Genomic DNA, 18,187 nt, shown 5'->3' on the forward strand with positions numbered 1-18,187 from the left:
CTGAGGCAGAAGGCCAGGAATTCAAGGCTGTAGAGTGCCATAATCATGCCTGTGAACAGCACTATTCTCCAGCCTCAGAAACACAGTGAGACCCCACCTCTTTATACACATACATAAATAAAAGGGTGGGGGAGGAGGAGGAAGAAGAGGAAGAAGAGGAGGAGGAGGAGCAGCAGGAGCAGGAGCAGCTGCTGCCGCCAGGTGCAGTGGCTCAAATCTGTAATCCCAGCACTTTGGAAGGCTGAGAAGGGAGAATTGCTTGAGGCCAGGAGTTCAAGATCAGCCTGGGCAATATAGCCAGACCTTGTCTCTATTTTAAAAAAAAATTTAAAAATGAAAGAAAAAAAAAAGCTATTTATTTCAATAAAAGCCAAGGGGAAAAAAAGCTTAAATCAACACCCACCACTACTTTTTAATAACTCTTATGAACTAAAAATAGAGGAATCCTTCCATAGTATTATATATCTATAGCCCAAGTTCAAGTCAACTCTGGCATCACAGCTTAATGGCAAACACCAGAACGAGTCTTAACGTTCATTATAATTATTAATTTTTTTTCTTTGAGACAGTCTCCAGGCTGGATGTCACCAGGCTGGATGCAGTGGTGCAATCTGGGCTCAACCTCCACCTCCCGGGTTCAAGTGATACACTATGTCACCAGGCTGGATGCAGTGGTGCAATCGGGGCTCAACCTCCGCCTCCCGGGTTCAAGTGATACACTATGTCACCAGGCTGGATGCAGTGGTGCAATCTGGGCTCGACCTCCGCCTCCCGGGTTCAAGTGATACTCCTGCCTCAGTCCCCTGAGTAGCTGGGACTACAGGCGCCCGCCACCACGCCCGGCTCATTTTTTGTATTTTTAGTAGAGATGGGGTTTCACCATGTTGGCCAGGATGATCTCAAACTCCAGACCTCATTATCCAGCCCCCTTAGCCTCCCAAAGTGCTGGGATTACAGGCGTGAGCCACCGTGCCCGGCCATTATAATTATTACTTGAAATGAGGTTTCACTCTGTCATCCAGGCTAAAGTGCAGTAGCATATCATAGCTCCCTACAGCCTCGAACTCCTGGTCTTAAGCAATCCTCCCATCTCAGCCTCCTGAGTAGCTAGGGCTACAGGCATCTGCCGCCACACCCACCTAATTTTTTAATTTTCTGCAGAGATGGGGTCTCACTAAATTGCTCAGACTGGTCTCAAACTCCCGGACTCAAGTGATCCTCCCGCCTCAGTCTCCCAAAGCACTGGGATTACAGGTGTGAGCTACTGTGTCTGATCTACATGATCCCTTACACAAAAAAAGTAAGAGAACTAACTGAAAAGCTATCAGACACAGATTTCCATAGGGCAGGTAAAAAAATATATTAAGTAGTTTTGTAATATACCAAAAATAGTTATCAAGTAGTACTCAATAAATGATAGGGACCTATCAAAAGTACAAGGGAACTCATTTGAAGGGGCTCTTGCTGACCAAATATAGAATTTGAGAATCAAAAAAAAAAGGTGACACTAACAGATTACAACTAGTTGACTAAGATAACCCATAAGTCACTCTAATAAATAAATAATAATAGGAAGGTTCTCTCTTACAGAATCCCAACTACTAAACTTGGAATAAGAGAGCTAGAAAAGTATTATTTTACAACTCTTACTGCAATAATTAATTCAGCCAAGGAATCATCAATGGAAGCAAAAACTATTTCCTTATGTATAGTTTATTAAAAACAGAAAAAAGCTCATTTTATGAAGAAACCTGACAGATACCACTGAACTAAGTAATCAAAGTTAATATTGCCAATAGTAGGATAGACTAACACAGCGTGCCTCCTGATGTCTTGTACTCTGAAGAACATAATAGCCTTTATGTGGTACTCCTGCCTCAAATTCATAATCTAAATCAAATCATGAGGAAACATCAAACAAAAACTTATTGATGTACACTATACAAAACCAGTAGTCTAACTTTAAAAAAAATCAATGTCACGAAAGATAAAGACTGAAGAACTGTTCAGATTAAAGGAGACTAAAGAAACATGACAACTAAATGCAACATGTATTTCTAGATTGGATTTTGGATTTTTGTTATAAAGAATATTATTAGGACAAATGGAAAAATGTATGAACTATTGTATTACTTTCCTTGCCACGTTTCCTTTACTGTTCCCTCCTAGGGCTGCTGTAGAAAAAATGGCTTAAAACAACAAATTATCTCATAGTTCTGGAGGCAGGATGTCCAAAATTAAAGTGTCAGCAGGGCTAAGCTCCCCCTGAAACTCTGGATACCATTCTTCCTTGCCTCCTCCTAGTTTCCGATGGTAGCTGGCAATTCTTTGTGCTCCCGGCTTACAGGTGCATCCCATCAATTTCTGCCTCTGCTGTCACAAGGCACTCCCTCCGGGTGTCTGTCTTCACATGTGGGTTTTTGGTTTTTGTTTTGTTTTGTTTTTTGAGACGGAGTCTCGCTCTGTCACCCAGGCTGGAGTGGAGTGGCCACAATCTTGGGTCACTGCAACCTCGCCCTCTGGGTTCAAGTGATTCTCCTGCCTCAGCCTCCCAAGTTGCTGGAACTACAGGCGCATGCCACCACGCCTGACTAATTTTTGTATTTTTAATATAGACAATGTCTCACCGTATTAGCCAGGATGGTCTCAATCTACTGACCTCGTGATCTGCCTGCCTTGGCCTCCCAAAGGATGCTATTTCCAAATAAGGCCACATTCACAGGTACCGAGGGTTAGCACCCTTTTGGGGAACATAACTGAATTCGCAACTGGAAATTAGGTAACTGTATTATACTGATACTGAACTTGAATTCAGTAACTGTACTGCAATTGTATAAGAAAATATCCTTGTTTTAGGAAATACATATCAAAATATTTAAGGGTACTGAGACATGATGTTTGCAATTAACTTTCAAATGGTGGTAGCGGGGACACACATACCCAAGGAGGGAACCATAAAGGAAAGGTAACAAAATGTTAACAACTGGTAAATCTGGGTGGAGGGTATCCAGGAGTTCTTTGTGCTACTCTTGCAACTTTTCTGTAACTTTGAAATTATTTCTAAATAAACTTGCAGCGCTATTTTCAACAGCAAAGACTTGGAACCAACCCAAATCCCCATCAATGATAGACTGGATAAAGAAAATGTGGCACCTATACACCATGGAATACTATGTAGCCATAAAAAAAGAAGGAGTTCATGTCTTCTGCAGGGACATGGATGAAGTTGGAAATCATCATCCTCAGCAAACTAACACAGGAACAGAAAATCAAACACCGTATGTTCTCACTCATAAGTGGGAGTTGAACAACGAGAACACATGGACACAGGGAGGGGTATATCACACACGGGGGCCTGTCGGGGGGTGGGGGAAGGAGGAGGGGGAGCATTAGGACAAATACTTAATGCATGCGGGGCTTAAAAACTAGATGACGGGTTGACAGGTGCAGCAAACTACCATGGCACATGTATACTCATGTAACAAACCTGCACGTTCAGCACATGTATCCCAGAACTTAAAATTAAAACACACACACACACACACACACACACACGACCGATGAGTAAGTACAACAAAAGTTCAGAGTCTATGTAAGAAAATAAAACTGGGATATAAAAGACAATCTCAAAAAATAAACACATCACTTATTTTTAGAAGGTATATTATAAAGATGCCCATCCTTCCTATATAAATCTACATAACATTAAATCAAAATCACAAGGAAGTTCATATGAAAAAGTAAATGTATACGAATAGCTGAGAAAGTTTTGAAAAGGAAAACAGGAAATTTTCCTTCTAGGAATCACAACCTCATGGTTAAGAGTATAGGCTCTGGGCCGGCGCCGTGGCTCACGTCTGAGTCCCAGCACTTTGGGAAGCTGAGGTGGGCGGATCACGAGGTCAGGAGATGGAGACCATCCTGGCTAACACGTGAAACTCCGTCTCTATTAAAAATACAAAAACTTAGCCGGGCGTGGTGGTGGGTGCCTGTAGTCCCAGCTACTCGGGTAGTCCCAGCTACTCGGGGGAAGGGGGGAGAAGGGGCCTGAGGCAGGAGAATGGTGTGAACCAGGGAGGTGGAACCTGCAGAGCCAAGATTGCCCCACTGCACTCTAGCCTGGGCGACAGAGTGCGACTCCATCTCAAAAAAAAAAAAAAAAAAAAAAAAAAAAGAGTCTAGGCTCTGGAGTTACAAAGTTAGGTTATAGTCCTACCTTGTAATTTAAGTAAATTTAACCTCTTGAAGTCTGTTTATCTATAAAACTAAAGATATCAAGAATACTTAACTCTTGACGGCTCTGTGAGAAATGAGTTAGTAAATATGTTAAAGTATTTATCACAGGCACTGTCACACAGTCAATTATCAATACACATTAGTTGCTGTTATCATGGTTATAATCAGCAGCATCAAGATATGTGGTATAGGCATAGAAATAAACAATTAGGCCGGGTGCAGAGGCTCACCCTGGTAATCCCAGCACTTTGGGAGACCGAGGTGGGCAGATCACAAGGTCAGGAGCTCAAGACCAGCCTGGCCAACAAAGTGAAACCTGTCTCTACTAAAAATACAAAAACTAGCCGGGTGTGGTGGCAGGCATCTGTAGTCTCAGCTACTCAGGAGGCTGAGACAGGAGAAGCACTTGAACCGGGAGGTGGAGGTTGCATTGAGCTGAGAAGGCACCACTGCACTCCAGCCTGGGTGACAGCAAGACTCCGTCTCAAAAAATAAACAAACAATTAAATCCCTCAAAAAGAGCCCAGAAACAGGTCCAAGAGTAAAAAGAATTTGTAAATGCTAAAAGGTGGCATTTTGCACCAGTGTGAAGACAAATTTAATAACTAGCAGTAGTGAGGTGTATCATCTGAGGAAAGAAAAAATTACCTCACAATACACATAAAATCCAGAGTAAAGAGCTAAATGACTTGCAAGACAAAACAAAACAAAAACCTGTAGGTAGCATTTTTAACATCATCTTCAAGTGGAGAAAACATTCTTGAAACACAAAATCCAAAGGTTATAGAAGGAACACTATGCACAGACATGGAAAAGTCTTTACAACATAAAGACAAAGAATATCTGTAATATATTGAAGAGTCCCTAAAAATTTATAAGAAAAAGACAAATAAGCCAATAGTAAAACTGGCAAAGGTTATGAGCAAGCAGTTCACCACAAGGAGAGATGCATAGTAGCCTTCAATCGAAAAAGCAAATGAAAATAATTTTAAGATATCTTTATTCATATATATAACTAACAAAAATAAAACGATGTTCTGGGGGCCAGGCGCGGTGGCTCAAGCCTCTAATCCCAGCACTTTGGGAGGCTGAGACGGGCGGATCACGAGGTCAGGAGATCGAGACCATCCTGGCTAACATGGTGAAACCCCGTCTCTACTAAAAAAATACAAAAAACTAGCCGGGCGAGGTGGCGGGCGCCTGTAGTCCCAGCTACTCGGGAGGCTGAGGCAGGAGAATGGCGTAAACCCGGGAGGCAGAGGTTGCAGTGAGCCGAGATCCGGTCACTGCACTCCAGCCTGGGAGACAGCGAGACTCCGCCTCAAAAAAAAACAAACAAACAAACAAAAAAAACACGATGTTCTATCAATCCCCCTAAAAAAAAATGAGAAAATATAGAAAGAGCTTTAAACCTGCTAACAGCTGTGGCTCTGTTTATCACCAAAAGAAAAAGCAACACCTATCATGCCATTAGAACACTTTATTATGGAAAGAGGAAAACAAAAACAAAACACAGGTAGAAAAGCAATCACCGAACCTTATTGTTAGAAGGAAACTAAGCTTATGAGATCTGACCACTCACCAACACAAGAAAGTACCACTGACAATGACCTATATGCAGCATTTACTCAAACTCCAGAGGCAAGGCAGTTCAATAAAGCACTTCTCAACAACTGTTAAAAATTACTTCTTTATAATCTTCAAATTGCTTCAAAATGATACCAAACATCTGTTTAACAAACTTTTTAAAAACTTTGTCAGGAATCAAAGGCAACTTTCAGTGTCTGCATTTATTAATATTCACCTTTTAAGGCAACATCTAATCATTTTTCTAAGATATCTACCTGTCTCCATGATTTCTCTCTTACTGGTAGGGCCCTGGAAGTATCAGAAATATCTTTCAGAACCTTGGAATTCTTCTAGACCTAGAGACATGAAATCATGTAAAGCTACATGCATCTTACTATTTTCTTATTATTTATTTGTTTTTAATATTATAAACTTCACACTATGATCTCTTATGACAAAAAAATGATGGGAAAAGCACGAACACAGTCCCTCACTACTAAAAATTCTGCATTTGAGGAAATCACAGGGGTCAGCACAACCAGAGTGCAATGGATGAGCCTCACTCTGGGAACCACCTTCATGATCATGGTATCTACCCTGCCAGATAAGTGTACTGTCTATTTTCTTTTTGTTTGTTCTAGTTTTTCTAATTTAAAGAGCAACTTCTTGTTACAGAAACGAGAAGATAAAAAGGAGATACACTATGTGTTCTGTGTCACCTATTATTTCAAGTCTCCTGAACTGTAGATTCATGACTTCTTACTCTTGCTATAAATTTATCTCTAAGAATCATCAATATTGTTTTCCCTTTTCTGAAACATCAGTCATTATAAAAATCCTATTCATCATCCGACAACATCCTAAGAGGTTCACAACCCTCTCTTCTACTTGACATTTGTCATGAGTTTCTCCTTCTGACTTAGTTTATGCATTTAAACAAAAACAAAATAAAACAAAAACTAAGACCCAGCTGGAGTGATGATGGGGTGGGGTGGGGGAAAAGGGGAGATGGTGAGAAGATGCGCAGGGGAGCCACTTTAGCTCCACCCTAATTTCTACCTGCTACTACCCCCACGGAATTCTTTGATATGGCTAATTAGTATCTTTTCTCAATCACTAGAAGTGCTATGTAAATGGACATATAATACTTGTTCTACTCTGACCCCCTCCCTCCACCAGTGTGCTTCCTAATCTTTCATATAAGAAGTCTGGGGCATTTTAAGACTTTCACTCCTTCAGGGGGTACACTGTCAGAATTTTAAGCCTCACTCTTACTGGTTTTCCAATGTTTCCTAAAGTCTAGTGCACACATCTTAAAATCCAGAACTCTCTTTCCTGCTACTTTTAATATAAACTCAAGATGACACGGCTCCTATCTGCAAAGGTTCTTTCTAGAATTTACATATCACTAGCTTTTTTTTTTTTCTATTGATCCTAATTAAGTTCAAAATAGCAAATATCTTAATAGCTTACCACCTCAAATATAAAATTAAATTAGTCAGATGCTCTGCTTTAAGAAACACATTTCCAGGCCGGGTGCGGTGGCTCAAGCCTGTAATCCCAGCACTTTGGGAGGCCGAGACGGGCGGATCACGAGGTCAGAAGATCGAGACCATCCTGGCTAACATGGTGAAACCCCGTCTCTACTAAAAAATACAAAAAAAAAAAAAACTAGCCGGGCGAGGTGGCGGGCGCCTGTAGTCCCAGCTACTCGGGAGGCTGAGGCAGGAGAATGGCGTGAACCCGGGAGGCGGAGCTTGCAGTGAGCTGAGATCTGGCCACTGCACTCCAGCCTGGGTGACAGAGCGAGACTCCGTCTCAAAAAAAAAAAAAGAAACACATTTCCAGAAGCTGTTGGACTAACCAGTTTGCTTTATACCAATACTGCAACCTGAATTAAGATACCATCAATGCCCATACCTTTCAAATATTCTAACCACATTTGTACAACCATAGTATTTTCCATACAGATGTCTAACTTGTGTAACTACTGTACTTTTCATCCCCTTCTGTGACAGAGATAACTACCTGTTCTTCCAAAATTCATTCTCCCCTTCTACGGTATACAGTCCTCACTGGGAGGTGGCTGACCTGCTAGGAACTATTTTTTCCAGCTCTCCTTACACTCAGATAAATCCGTATGACTTGCAATGTAAAGTAAGAGGAACTGATGTGTGCCAGAGTTTTTAGGAAGTACAGTTGCGAGGCTGGGCATGGTGGCTCATGCCTGTAATCCCAGCACTCTGGGAGGCCGAGGTGGATGGATCACTTGAGGTCAGGAGTTTGAGACCAGCCTGACCAACATGGTGAAACCCATCTCTACTAAAAATACAAACAGTAGCCAGGCAAGGTGGTGCACACCTGTAATCTGAGGGACTCAGGAGGCTGAGGCAGGAGAATCGCTTGAACCTGGGAGGTGGAGGTAACAGTGAGCTGAGATCGTGCCACTGCACTCCAGCCTGGGCAACAGAGCAAGACCCCATTTCAAAAAAAAATTTAATTTAAAAATAAAAAATACAAATACAAATATAAAAATTAACTGGGCATGGTGGCATACACCTGTAATCCCAGCTACTTGGGAGGCTGAGGTGGGAGGATCACTTGAACCCAGGAGGCAGAGGTTGCAATGAGCAGAGATCGTGCTACTGCACTCCAGCCTGGGCTACAGAACGAGACTCTGTCTCAAAACAAACAAACAAAAACAAAAAACAAAAAAAGAAGTATGGTTGTTGGATATATATTTACAGAATATGATATAAAGAAACAGAACTCCTATATTGTAAGTGGGTGAATATGCTTAGGTTAAATAGTGCTCTTTAACATTTACAAGCTATTAAACTGAATCAAACTTTAGTTTCTCCATCAGACTCAAGTAGAATGCTTATTTGAAATTCATCCTGAGCATTAATGATACTAGTTTAGCACAAGTCTACCACTTCAAAGAGTCTTGAGTCAAAAACATTTGTGGTTACTGCATGAGCTTTTAGTGAAGAACTACTTGTTACTTCTTTCTCTCAGGCCCATGATAAGCAGACAATGCCAGCTGACTGTTGCATGTTCCTACAATCAAAAATATTTAATAAATGTCTATGTGTGATTGTTCTATGTGCTTGGAACAACTTTAGTAACCAAAACTAAGATCCCCACCCTCACAGAGCTTACATTCCAGTAGCAGCATTTGGAGTTAGCAGTTCCAAGCCTATCTGCCAACCTTCATGTAAAGACTTAATAAACACGGGCAGTAATAAACTGTTAGAGTTAACATGTTAAGGAGTTGTACTGTAGATATTCTTTGCTGGATAATAATGCTACAAAAATTAAGCTAGTATTCCCGCTAGAAAACAATGTTTCAGCTTATTAGGGAGGACAAAGGGTACATTCTTAGATACAATTGGAGAAATAAAAGGAAGTCAAAGAAGAAAAGGCTACTAAGATGGTGAAGGAAATTATTGTTAACGTAAGAACTTGACACAGTGGCAAGAGAGTGGCAAATAAAATTTCCACTGGTAGCTTTAGATGAGACTCCTCTTTCAGACAGTGATGTTCATATAACAATAACAGTTACAAGGCTGGAGGTGGTGGCTCATGCCTATAATCTCAGCACTCTGGAAGGCCAAGGTTGGGGAGGATCAAACTCAGGAGTTTGAGACCAGCCTGGGCAACACAGGAATGCCCTGTCTCTGGAAAAATATAAACAAAGGCCGGGCGCAGTGGCTCACGACTGTAATCCCAGCACTTTGGGAGGCTGAGGTGGGCGGATCGCGAGGTCAGGAGATTGAGACCATCCTGGCCAACATGGTGGAACTCCATCTCGACTAAAAATACAAAAATTAGCTGGGCATGGTGGTGTCTGCCTGTAATCCCAGCTACTCAGGAGGCTGAGGCAGGAGAATCGCTTGAACCGGGGAGTTGGAGATCATGTGAGATCTCAGTGAGCTGAGATCATGCCACAGCATTCCAGCCTGGCGACAGAGAGAGATTCTGTCTCAAAAAAATATAAAAATAACAAAATAAAAATTAAATAAAATTAGCCAGGCATAGTGGTGCACACTTGTGGTCGCAGCTACTGGGGAGGCTGAGGTGACTGCATTGCTTGAGCTTAGGAAGAAGAGGCTGCAGTGAACGGTGATTGTGCCACTGGACTCCAGCCTGGGAGACAGGGTGACACTCTGTCTCAAAAAAATGATTTATAGGAACCAACTAGTATAGAAGACTATAAGAATGAGGAACAAGCCAGTATGGAAGAAACCTTGCTTCCTCTAGAAGTATAGCCTTAAATGGCTGATGAGTCTGTACCAAGATGTAGGAAACTGCTATTATACTGACAGGGCAAATTAGACAACGGCTGTCTTGGCCGGGCACGGTGGCTCAAGCCTGTAATCCCAGCACTTTGGGAGGCCGAGACAGGCAGATCACGAGGTCAGGAGATCGAGACCATCCTGGCTATTACAGTGAAACCCCGTCCCTACTAAAAAATACAAAAAAAACTAGCCGGGCGAGGTGGCCGGCGCCTGTAGTCCCAGCTACTCGGGAGGCTGAGGCAGGAGAATGGCGTAAACCCGGGAGGCGGAGCCTGCAGTGAGCCGAAATCCGGCCACTGCACTCCAGCCTGGGCGACAGAGCGAGACTCCATCTCAAAAAAAAAAAAAAAAAAAAAAAAAAAAGAAAACGGCTGTCTTTCCGCAACACGTCTGAAATGTTGACTGAATCATCAGGCAACCTTCCATCTATCTCTACTAACTCACCTAGAAATAAATGACATAATTAGTAGAAATAAAGGCAATATTGTACAGTAACAATTTGATCCAGCTTCTGAGGCAGAAGACAGATTTGAATACACACTCCATATATATGTGTATATATGTATAGAGAGTGTGTATGTGTACAAAGAGAGAGAATATATAGACTTCACAAACCCAAACCTATAAAAGGGCAACATATGCTACAGTTTAGTGTAATAACTCATCTTTTGCATGTTTCTTTATTCTTTTGATGAGTTAAGTTTAGGAAAAAAAGAAACTTTATTGGGAAAACATGCTCTGCTAATCTGGCTGAACAAACACCTTATTTTATAAAAAGATGAAGAATGTTTTTGGACTTAGAACATCATTTTCCATTACTAACCCCAACTTATAAAAAGACAGCATTTGCTACAGTTGTTAGCGTAATAACACGTTTTTCAGTTAATGAATATATTTAATATCTGACCTTAATTAACAACTGATGTCTATTATAAAACATGCACCACAAAGTTACTTCCATTAAAAAGAAAAGCATAGGCTGGGTGTAGTAGCTCAAGCTTGTAGTCTCAGCTGCTCAGGAAGATTACTTGAGCCGAGGAGTTCGAGGCTGTAATGAGCTATAATCATGCCACCGTACTCCAGCCTGGGCAAACAGAAAGAAAAACAAAATAAAAAAAAAAAAGTGGCCGGGCGCGGTGGCTCAAGCCTGTAATCCCAGCATTTTGGGAGGCCAAGATGGGCAGATCACAAAGTCAGGAGATGGAGACCTTCCTGGCTAACACGGTGAAACCCCGTCTCTACTAAAAAATACAAAAAAAAAACTAGCCGGGCGAGGTGGCGGGTGCCGGTAGTCCCAGCTACTCGGGAGGCTGAGGCAGGAGAATGGCGTAAACCCAGGAGGCGGACCTTGCAGTGAGCTGAGATCCGGCCACTGCACTCCAGCCTGGGTGACAGAGCGAGACTCCGTCTCAAAAAAATAAATAAATAAAAATAAAAAAAAGAAAGAAAAGAAAATAATTAAAAAGTATTGCTGGGTGCGGTGGCTCATGCCTGTAATCCCAGCACTTTGGGAGGCCAAGGCAGATCACCTGAGGTCGGGAGTTCGAGACCAGCCTGACCAACATGGAGAAACCCCGTCTCTACTAAAAGTACAAATAATAAGCTGGGCATGGTGGTGCATGCCTGTAGTCCCAGCTACTCAGGAGGATGAGGCAGAAGAATCGCTTGAACCTGGGAGGCAGAGGTTGCAGTGAGCAGAGATCGCGCCATTGCACTCCAGCCTGAGCAACAAGAGTGAAACTCCATCTCAAAAAAAAAAAAAAAAAAGTATTAATTGAACATTCTTTGCCAACAATTCAAATGCACTATTTAATGAAGAAGAAAAAAGAAGAAATCTCCCTTTCCATCATTGCTCCTCATTCCTAAAAAAGTTATGGCATACACAACAGGCTTGTAGTCAGTCCTAGATTTAAATCCCAGTTCTGCTAGTTGTGTGACCTTAGCCAATTATATATACTTTCTGATCCTCGGTTTCTTCATCTGTATTAAATCCCTACCTCAAGGGATCCAGCACAGTGGCTCACATCTGTAATCCTAGCACTTCGGGACGTTGAGGCAAGTGGACTGCTTGAGCCTAGAGTTCAAGACAGCCTGGGCAACATGGTGAAACCCTGTCTCTATTCTAAAAAAAATAAAAATAAAAAACAGGCCAGGCATGGTGGCTCACACCTGTAATCCCAGCACCCTGGAAGACTGAGGCGGGGGGATCCCTTGAGCCTAGGGGGTTTAAGACGAGTCTGAGCAACATGGTGAGACATTTTAAATTTTAAAAATTAAAAACAAAAAATCAGCAGGGCATGGTGGCTCACAACTGTGGTCCCAGCAGCTACTCAGAGACTAAGGTGGGAGGATCACTTGAGCCTAGGAGGCAGAAGTTGCAGTGAACCAAGGTTTTGCCACTGCATTCCAGCCTGGGTGACAGAGTGAGACTCTGTCTCAAAATTAAAAAATAAATACCCATCTCATTCCTAATTTTTCTGTGTATTTTGGAAACACATTTCAAAGATTCAAGTCAAATGTGATAATGCATATAAAAGTGTGGCATAGTACCTATTACAGGACAGGCTTTCTTCTTTCCCTACCCAATGCCAAAGAGGAGTGAATGGGTAGGAAATGAAAAAGGACAGAGAAGATAAAGTTACAAACTCCATATTGTAACACTCCTCATTTTCCCAAACCCTTTTCTACTATTTTTGTTTATTACTCCCAATCTTTTGAAGCTTTTCTATAACTCATACTGTCCTATAGGGTTAGAGTATGAGGCAGGTTTCACAGAGCCTATCAAGCAGGTGGGGAAACCTAGTGAAGTTTCTGTACTTAAATTAAGCTTAACAGCAATGCCTTATAGGGAGAATCTGAGTATCCTAACAGGGAACTCGAAACAGTGATTTTTAAATAGTGAGGAGCCGGTAAGGTGGGAAAGGAGGGTGACTGGCAAGGCTACAGGGTTCACCCACCTCATAATCAGAGCATTTGTAGGCCAAATATTTTATTTGATCAAAGAGCTCAGCAGTTAACAAAAACAAGGCAAAAACTGAGAATCAGTCAGAAAATATTTTACCACCAAAACATTTTACCTATTTGTGAGGCTTTTATAAGACTCCAACGGGCTGCCTAGAAATCAGGCCAAAAGGCTTATGTTACAGAAAAGACTTCCTGGAAAAACAGACTCTAATTTTTTTTTTTTTTTTTTTGAGACAGAGTTTCCCTCTCGCACCCAGGCTGGAGTGCAGTGGTGCAATCTCGGCTCACTGCAAGCTCCGCCTCCCGGATTCATATCATTCTCCTGCCTCAACCTCCCAAGTAGCTGGGACTACAGGCGCCCGCCACCACGCCTGGTTAATTTTTTGTATTTTTTAGTAGAGATGGGGTTTCACCATGTTAGCCAGGATTGTCTCAATCTCCTGACCTTGTGATCCACCCACCTCAGCCTCCCAAAGTGCTGGGATTACAGGCGTGAGCCACTGTGCCCGGCCTACAGATTCTAATTTTCAAAACATCAACTTACAAAATTTCGGAACACTATAATTTTAGTTTCTTTGTTTTAGAAAATCTATTTCACAAAACTTAAAAAGTTAAACATTTTCCAATGCCATGATTGTCTTGTTCTAAATATTAACTGTATGTGTATAAAAACAAATATCCAGAACAAGTTGTCCATACCTTTGTCAATTAAAAAAATTAAGTGCAAATTTTGATAATAGTGGCTATTTTTCTGATATAATGTTGCATAGTTTTTATTCAAACAGCCACGATTACTTGTTAATTGACATCATAACTATTCACTTCAACAGAATAATTAAGTCTTTTTTCTAATTTTATTATGAAAAAATCTGGGCTGGGCGCAGTGTCTCACGTCTGTAATCCCAACACTTTGGGAGGCCAAGGCAGGCAGATCACCTGAGGTCAGCAGTTCAAGATCAACCAGGCCAACATGGTGAAACCCCATCTCTACTAAAAATAAGAAAATTAGCTGGGTGTGGTGGCACACACCTGTAATCCCAGCTACTCAGGAGGATGAGGCAGGGAGAACTGCTTGAACCCGGGAGGCAGAGGTTGCAGTGAGCCGAGACTGCATCTCAAAAAAAAAAAAAAAAAGGCCGGCTGAGGTGGCTCATACCTGTAAGCCCGGTACTTTGGGAGGCCAAGGCAGGTGGATCACCTGAGATAGGAAGTTGGAGACCAGCCTGACCAACATGAAGAAACCCCATTCTCTACTAAAAACACAAAAATTAGCCGGGTGTGGTGGCACACACCTGTAATCCGAGGTACTTGGGAGGCTGAGGCAGGAGAATCACTTGAACCCAGGAGGCTGAGGTTGTAGTGAGCCGAGACTGAGCCACTGCACTCCAGCCTGGGAGACAGAGTGAGACTCCAACTCAAAAAAAACCAAATAAACAAAAAAACAAAAACCTAGCATATTTGTCACACCATAGGTTTAATAAACGTTTGCTTAATTAGTATAACTGCAATTTGCTTGAGAAACTTCCATGCCAAGTCCATGGGTAAGTTTTTTATAATCTTTCCTTATAGCTAATTTGATTCCAAAATTGAGACTCAAACATTTCCTTAAAATTTTATCAATACAGTCATGCATCACTTAACACATATTCTGAGAAATGCCTCATTAGGCAATTCTGACATTATGTGAACATTCTAGAGTGTACTTACACAAACCTACGTGGTATAGCTGACTACAACCTTCGGCCATATAGTACGGCCTATTTCTCTCAGGCTACAAACCTGTACAGCAGACAACTGTAAAGAATACTGCAGGCAACTGTAACACAGTATTTGTGTATTTAAACATAACTAAATGTAGAACAGATCAGTAATTACACAGTATAAAGAAAAATGGTACACCTGTATAGGGCAGCTCTACTATAATCTTAGAGGATCACCATCATGGACTGCAACTTCCTTAGGCAGAGCATGACTATACTGTAACAACTTCAACTGTGGCAGAACACACATTTATATAAAGCTGAGAAACTATTAGAAACCATCAGGCCCAACTACCTTTTGTTTCAAATTGCTAAACTAAGGCCTAGGGAGTTTACTGAACTGACCAAGGCTAAACAGCTCTTCACCATCAGAAATGAAACTAAAATCTAGAGAGTGCTCTACCTTCCAGTCCTTTCCTTAAAACACCATATTGCCTTCTCTGCTCCTTCCAAATGTCTGACTGCTACTATTTTTAAAGTATCCTTATCTGTAAAATATTAATCACATCAGCCGGGCGCGGTGGCTCACGCCTGTAATCCCAGCTCTCAGGGAGGCAGAGGCGGGAGGATAGCTTGAGCCCAGGAGTTCGAGACCTGCCTGGGTAATACAGCGAGACCCCGTTCTCCACAAAAAGGAAAAAAAAAAAGAGACAAAAAAAAAAAATATTAATCACATCAGAATAAAAGTTAGAAGTCAACACATTTGCCAGGAAACAACCACCACTAACTTTCTCCACCTCACCCCAATTTCTACTTAACACTAAGAAACTGAAAAGTTACATGAAAAAATTAGAGAAGTGAAAATCCTCTTAAGTCAGTTGAAGAAAACCTAGAATCCACATTTTGTTGGGAACAGAGGCTGAAAACCAGACAATCTTGAAGTTTCAGTGGTCAATCCTTTTCCTCCCAGCACTTCCTGTTCCATCCTCACCCCCAATAACCCAGCAAAAGTATACCTATGAATTATGCATTCCTTCACACACATTACTGCAAGACAATCAGGACTATTTTCTTTTTGTCCTAGGTATATATGAACAAGTCATAATTGCGATACTGACTGACACTACTGTGATGAGATACCAAATGCATTTTTAAAAAAATTTAGGATTTGTCTTTAGCATAACTTGGACTTCTATTCGCTAAAATAGTACAACATATCTATTTAAAATAAATCTTACTAGAGACTAGTTTAACTTCAACTACAACAAATTTTCAGTTCATATTAGAAATATCAAAATGACCTTTAAATTAATGTTTGAAGGATTGCTTAAGCTATTTTGTAAAATCACCTTCTAGAATAAAACCCTGAGAGCAAAAATCTAAAGAATTAACTTTGAGCTATGAAAAAGCATTAAGCTAGTTTTATAACATTTCAGTAGAGCTGTATTCAAAACATTTGTCTGTAGTTGTGAATTCATATAAATCTGCCTAGAACCACATCCCTACATACAATTCAGAATTTATTTAGTATTTATTGTGGTAAGGGCTGTTCTCAAAGATGCTATAAAATGGCTCCTTGACACAGTGAATACTAGGTCAAGAATAACAGACAAGCATGGAAAGAAATAATTACAATGCAAGGAGAGGTGTGTTTTGACATAAGTGTTTTGTGGGAGCACAAAGAGGTCATAACACCAACGTCTTGCTAAGTATATGCCATAATGATGTGTACTTAATGTTCAAATGTATGGTCTTCCTGTACCTCATCCTTCCTCTGGTTATACAAGTTTGAGCACTACTTTTCTCAATCCTCTCTAATCTCCATCCCAAATTAGCCAAACCCCAAATTACCAAAGACAAGTCAAAGGAATTGTCTCCAGATTTTTAGTAGATAGTAGTGGTAAAAGCAAGGACAAGACGCTGCTGTAGCTGGGTGTGGTGGCCTATAATCCCAGCATTTTGGGAGGCCCAGGCAGGTGGATCGCTGGAGCCTAGGAGTTTGAGACCAGCCAGGACAACATGGTGAGACCCCATCTCTCCAAAAGGTTCAAAAATCACTCAGGTATGCTCTAGTTTGGCCAACACAGTGAAACCCCGTCTCTACTAAAAATACAAAAATTAGCCAGGCATGGTGGTGCATGCCTGTAATTCCAGCTACTTGGAAGGATGAGGCAAGAGAATCACTTCAACCTGGGAGGCGGAGGTTGCCGTGAGCCAAGATCACGCCATTGCACTCCAGCCTGGGCAACAGAGTGAGACTCCATCAAAAAAAAAAAAAAAAAAAAAAAAGGCCAGGCATGGTGGTGCACACCTGTGGTCCCTGCTACTCAGGAGGCTAAAGTGGGAGGATCCCTTGGCCCTGGAGGTCAAGGCTGCAGTGAGCTGTGACTGCGCCACTGCACTCCACTCTGGGCAACAGAGTGAGATCCTGTCTCAAAAACAAAGCAAAACAAAAAAACAGAAAAGATGCGACTGCTGCTATTTGCTTGGCATATTTATAAGCTGAGCAACATTTTAGAAGCAGCAAAATTTGCCTATGGCATCTTCCAGTCTGGGGATTGCCATATATAGCTGATAATGTATTTGCAACTGCTGATGTCCATCTTCTACACCAGGGATAAAGAAAGAACAAAAGGAAAAGAACGCAGAGTTCCTACTAGCAAAATTCAGGCAGCCACAGGGGATATGCAATGTATAGCTAATTCTAGAAGTCATTCCTCTTGAAGGCCTTCCACTTCCTAGGAGAAAGTAGAGTCCAAAGAACCTGCATGCCAGCAATTCTACTCCCCTCCCCTAAACAGTAAAAGGAGCAATTCTAAGAATCACAGCTTAAAGCAAAATGAAGTATAATGCTACAAGGAACCTGCAGTCTCACAGCTTACTGTACATTTGAACAAGAGAAACTGAAGGGCATCGCTACCCTAGATTTGGGTGGGGGGGAGGAGTTGAGGCACAGAGGCTTGTAACTCAGTCCATTAGTACCTCAACAGTACATTATTCTATACTCTAAAATTACAGGATTCTCTGTTTTTCCTGGAGTGGGCTTTCAGATCTTAAAGGTAAATCCAGATCCAGACCAAGATATATTGCCATCAAGTCTGCTAGTTCCAGGACAACAGCAGTGCTGCTGTAGCCAACGATTCCTTGGCATACAGACATGTGAAAATGATATTGGCGGCAACACTGGCTCTTCTCTTTCACCCTCTACTGTTACTATAGCTCCTTTTGCTAAATCTGCCTCTGAGTTTAGACAGGAGCTGGATGGTTAGTAATCACCCAGCAGCTGCAGCTGAGCAATACTCAGCCTAATTGTGGCACTGGAGCAGCTGAGAGGAAGAAAAGAGATAATGCATACCCTGCCATAGCCATACACGAACTACCAATAAGACAACACACTTTAACAGAAACAGATTATTT

The 18,187-nt window shown here is 41.6% G+C and overlaps 1 protein-coding gene and 1 pseudogene across 3 annotated transcripts in view; both read right to left on the bottom strand.

Annotated features, from left to right (window-relative positions):
* YES1 (YES proto-oncogene 1, Src family tyrosine kinase) overlaps window positions 1-18,187 on the bottom strand; it is a 93,592-nt gene that overhangs the window by 70,999 nt on the left and 4,406 nt on the right. The window lies entirely within an intron of this gene.
* Window positions 6,271-6,417, bottom strand: LOC115895588 (annotated as a pseudogene).

The sequence above is a fragment of the Rhinopithecus roxellana genome, chromosome 21 (assembly GCF_007565055.1).
Source record: "Rhinopithecus roxellana isolate Shanxi Qingling chromosome 21, ASM756505v1, whole genome shotgun sequence".
Lineage (NCBI taxonomy): Eukaryota > Metazoa > Chordata > Mammalia > Primates > Cercopithecidae > Rhinopithecus > Rhinopithecus roxellana.